The sequence below is a fragment of the Halichoerus grypus genome, chromosome 6, assembly GCF_964656455.1.
Source record: "Halichoerus grypus chromosome 6, mHalGry1.hap1.1, whole genome shotgun sequence".
Taxonomy (NCBI): domain Eukaryota; kingdom Metazoa; phylum Chordata; class Mammalia; order Carnivora; family Phocidae; genus Halichoerus; species Halichoerus grypus.
In genome coordinates this window covers 96,199,723-96,205,010 of record NC_135717.1, presented here as the reverse complement: position 1 = coordinate 96,205,010, position 5,288 = coordinate 96,199,723, and the positions used below count along the sequence as shown (strand labels likewise).

At 42.4% G+C, this 5,288-nt stretch overlaps 1 pseudogene; it reads right to left on the bottom strand.

The window, feature by feature from the left end:
* Positions 1-4,317: 4,317 nt before the first annotated feature.
* On the bottom strand, positions 4,318-4,911 carry LOC118552660 (ferritin light chain pseudogene; annotated as a pseudogene).
* Between the last annotated feature and the right edge of the window lie 377 nt (positions 4,912-5,288).

Sequence of the window (5,288 nt, the reverse complement as noted above, 5' to 3'; positions counted from 1 at the left end):
GGTAAACTACAAAACTTAGCCAATGTTAGATTTGCTAACTGCACTGTCCCACTTCTTCCATCTCCTTCTTTTCCCTAATCCATTGCCATCTGGCTTCCAACTTCTCTGCCTTTGTATGCCAATGGTACAAGTATTGGGTTGCTGACAAGCTTTTTTTATACATACATACAATTTTTCATTAATGTATAGATGGGATTATATACACAATTTTAAATAGAGTGGCTTTATTTTTTACCTTTTTTGCCTGGCTTTCTCCTCTTTCCCATCACATCTCTATTAATAATCTGCTAAAGAGTGATAGTTTACATTCAATAAAATTAATCTAAATGTACAGTTCAAGGGGCTCTGACAAATAGGTTCAGTTGTGTAACCAAGGTAAAGAACATCCCCATCACACAAGAGAACATTTCCATTTCACACACACACATGCACACGCATGAAAAAAAAACCACATTTCCATCGCCCCAGGTTTCCCTTCTGCCCTTTGGCAGTCAGTCCACTTCTCCTTTTGTGTAAATGGGATCTTGTGCTTTTTTTCTTTTTTTAAGATTTTATTTATTTGAGAGGAGAGAGAGTAAGAGAGAGAGTACAAGGGGATGGGGGGGTGGGTAGGGAGAAACAGGCTCCCTGCTTGGAGATCGATTCCAGGACCCTGGGATCATGACCTGAGCTGAAGGCAGACGCTTAACCAACTGAGCCACCCAGGTGCTCCGGGATTTTATGCTTGATAACTTTCACCTAGTGTAGTGGGTGCATCTACATATAGACAACATTTTCGGCTATTATGAATAAAGTGATTTTTAAAATTGAGTTGGCACTTTTCTGTGAAAATTGAATTTCTCTTTGGAATTTACCTTTCTTGTTGATAATTTGCCATGTGTTTGACAAAATTTCCCCTTATTTTGTTGTCCATCAACATAATTTATGCTACCTTTTTATCATATCCAAACATTTAATTTTATTATGGACAATATGACTACCTTTTCTTTCTTAGATTCCCTTAATTAAGATGATCTCCCCTTGATTTTTTGGTTATCTCGAAGGTTCTTGAAGGTTCATCAAACATGTCCTGAATTGCTCTCATCTTGGTGGCTCCCCACCGAACTTGATGCCCTTCCTTATTTCTTACTAGATAAATGCCATCACATTTAGTCAGTCTTAGCTTGAGCCAGATACCTGAGGGAGATTCAAAGCCTATAGCTTTTGCACTACACCACCCAATTTCATAGAACAAGATGCATAAAAGTGTGGAGGCATGAAAATGCATGTTATATGAAAGTAACACATTATTTACAGTTTTGTAGTTTCCCCCCTTCCACCCCCCCACCCCCCCCCCCGGGGAGAGGCTTTCACAGAGTACTTTGAGAATCTGATCTAAACTCTGCAACTTTTCCCCAGAAAAATAAGGAAACACTTGATATTCTGCATACTACCTCAGGAGGTTTATTGAAACATTGAAACCCCTAGTATAGGGGCGCCTGGGTGGCTCAGTTGGTTAAGCGACTGCCTTCGGCTCAGGTCATGATCCTGGAGTCCCGGGATCGAGTCCCGCATCGGGCTCCTTGTTCAGTGGGGAGCCTGCTTCTCCCTCTGCCTTCCCCCGTCTCATGCTCTCTCTCTCTCTCCTTCTCGCTCTCAAATAAATAAAATCTTAAAAAAAAAAAAAAAAAAAAAAAGAAACCCCTAGTATAGAATCAATGGAGGGGAATAAGGAACCAGGCCGAAATAGAGATTAGGAATAATTGGGTAAATGCTATCTAAAAATTTGCCTTTTCCCCAGTAGGAAAGTCAAGATATTTTTAAGATTAGATTTTTAAATATTAAAAAACCTAGGGGTGCCTGGCTGGTTCAGTTGGTGGAGCACATGAGTCTTGATCTTGGGGTTGTGGGTTCAGGCCCCACGTTGGGTGTGGAGATTACTTAAAAATAAAAGATCTTTAAAAAAAAACCACACCAATATATCTATGGTAGGCAGAATAACCCCACCCCCTGAAAGATGTCCATGGCCTAATTTTCAGAACCTGTGAATATATTACCTTACAGGACAAAAGGGACTTCACAGATGTGACAAAGTTAAAGACCTGGAGATGGGGAAATTATCTATGGTTATCTGCAAGGGTCCTAGATTCTAATCATAGGAATCCTCAAAAATGGAAGAGGAGGGTAGAAGAGTAGGTGAGAGAGATTCCATGAGAGATGGACTCAAGCTGCCATTCCTGGCTTTGAAGAAGTTAGAAGGGAGCAACAAGCTGAGAAATATGGGTGGCCTCTAGACTCCAGGAATGGCCCTCAGCTGACAGCTAGCAAGAAAACAGGGTTCTCAGTTCTATAACTGCAAGGAACTGAATTTTAACAACTCAAACCGGCAAGGAGATGGAGTCTTCCTTAGAGCCTCCAGAAAGGAACAGAACCCTGCTAGTGGCTTGATTTTAGCCTTACAAGACCCATATCAGATTTCTGACCTATGGAACTGTAAGATAATAAACTTATTTAAGCCACTAAGTTGGTGATAGTTTGTTATGGAAGCAATAGAAAACGAATACAAAGTTCTTATAAATTTAAACTATGGCCATGTGTAAAGTATAAAATTACAATATAGTGCTATTTATGGTAATATGAAATGCTTCACAAACTCAGGATATAAGTACAGTCATATCTCTTTTATTTTTCTAATTAATTTTTTTGAATACCCACCCAACTAATTAGGATAAATCCAGAATCTCTCACCTTTGAAGTCGTCTCCACTTCTAAAATTGTCCAAGAACTCTAGGGGCTCAATGCAGTCCTCAGGACTTTAAGAGCGGCTTCCCCACCCAAGCTTTAACGTTAAGCCTCAGGAAGGTTTGTGGAACACTGTTGCGTTAGCTTCTCACTGCCACATGATGTCGCTGTTGGAATGGGTTCCGCACAGTAAAACAGTCGATGCTGGTCTCCTGCGGTGATGACGCCAAGATTCCTGCAAAGGTTTGCATGATTCTTTAGCAGGTAGTCCTATTTCCTCCAGGACAAGGAAGCTTGCCAAGTTTCAGTTCCTAGTGCTCAATCCAACTGTCAATGGAGTTGTGAGAGCTTCCTATAAATTCTGGATATCAGAGGTTGGTTGGTTGGTTTTTTAATACGTATTTTGCAGACATTTTCTCTCAGTCTGTGGCTTTTCATTCTTCAAACATTGTCTTTTGGGGAACAGAAATTTTTAATTTTGATGAAGTCGACTTTTTTTTTTCTTTTGTGGTTTGTGCTTTCTGTGTTCTTAGAAATTTTTGCCTAACCCAACATTGCAAAGGTTTTCTAGAAATTTCAGTTTTTGGCTTTACTTTTAGGTACATGATCATTTCAAGTTATATTTTGTATATGATGTGAGGTATGGGTTAAGGCTTTTCTCCCCCTTTCCCTCTCTTTTTTGCACATGGATATCCAATTGCTGAGCACAATTTGTTGAAAAGACGAACTTTTCTACATTTGATTGACTTGGCATCTTTGCTGAAAATTGATTAATTGGTTGACCACATATAGATGTATGGATTTCTTTCTGGATCTGTCATGTGTTCCACATATCTACCTTTTTTCTAATACTACACGATCTTGATTCTTCTAATTTTATAGTAGGTCTGGAAATCAAGGAATGTGAGTCCTAAAACTTGGTTCACATTCTTAAAAAATATTTCTGACAATTTTAGTTCCTCTGTTTTTTCCATATAAATTTTAGGATAGCTTTATGTTAAAAAAAAAAATCCTGCTTTTTAAAATTGGGTTTGTGTTGAATCTATAGATCAGTTTAGGGATAATTGACAATATTGAGTCTTTTAATCCATGAACATGCTATTTCTCTTCATTTAGGTTTTGTTTACTTTCTTTCGTCAATATTTTGTAGTTTTCTTTTTTTTTTTTTTTAAGATTTTATTTATTCATTTGAGACACAGAGACACAGAAAGAGAGAGCATGAGCAGGGAGAGGGGCAGAGGGAGAGGGAGAAACAGGCCTCCCGCTGAGCCAGGAGCCCGATGTGGGGCTCCATCCCAGGACCCTGGGATCATGACCTGAGCCGAAGGCAGACGCTTAACCATCTGAGCCACCCAGGCGCCCCGATATTTTGTAGTTTTCAATACACAAATCTTGTGTGTGTGTGTGTGTGTGTGTGTGTGTGTGTGTGTGTGTGTGTGTGTGTTGGGGGGGTTATATCTAAGTACTCCATGTTTTTTGGTCCTATTATAAATGGTACTGTTTTAACTTTCTTTTCTCTTTTCTGCTGCAAAAAGCTTTATTGTTTCCATTTGGTCCACAGCTTGGGAGAGGGCTCCAGGGTGGTTAGAATGCTGCCTAGTGGCTGCAGGGAGGGGCTCCGGCTCGAGCCCTGGCACCAGGGGGATGCCCGAGGGGCCCCTCAGAGGCCGCTGGGCTCCGGAGGCTTTCCAAGAGGAAGAGATACCCGCCCAGCCCGGCCTCGGGGCCGGCCGGCCTGCGGAGGTGACTCAGGTGCTCGCCACCCTCTTGAAGAGTTTCATCTCCTCACCCAGGAAGTGGGTCTGCGGGAAGTCTCCGAGATGCGCGTCTGCGCAGACGGAAGCCGGGCACGCGGGGCAGGAGGGCTGGCTTCCGGTTCTTCGCCACGGCTGCGGCAGGTTCCGTCACGTCCGTGGTTTTACGCTACTCATCTTGTCATCTTGGCACAGTTTCTACAAGTCCTAGAAGAGAGCCGGCTTCCGCGCTGGTTTTGCATCTGCTAGAGAAGGTCAGTGCCCTCGCGCTTCGCAGCCAGCTCTCGCTAACCCTCTCCAGAGCCACCTCATCGCCACAGTGGAAATAGAAGCCCAGAGAGAGGTAGATGTTGGAGACCTGCAGGTGCATGTTGACCAGGCGGTTGACGGTGGTCTCCATCTGGGTGGAATAATTCTGAGGAATCCGGGAGCTCATGGGTTGATTGATCAGTAATAAGGAGCTAAGCTCAACATAGAATGTTGGCTGGTCCCAGAGGCAGAGGGTGGCCAAGGAGAGATGCCTCCGAAGGTTGCCCCTGGGGAAAAAGTTTGCAGGGTGGTGGGAGGCTGGTAGAAGGGGCGTCCCTGGGTCTGTTCTGTCTAAACACTGTTGAAGCAAGAGACAGATCCGGGGGACCGCAGGGCACACACTGCCTTAATTTTAATTTTTCAGCAGTTATTTATTTTAGTGTATACAAATAGAATTGATTTTTTACATTGATCTTGTATCCTGCAGTTGTGTATTGATTCTAGTAGCTTTTTTTGGTTATTATATGAGGTTTTTATGTAGACAGTCATTGTCATGATTGTGCA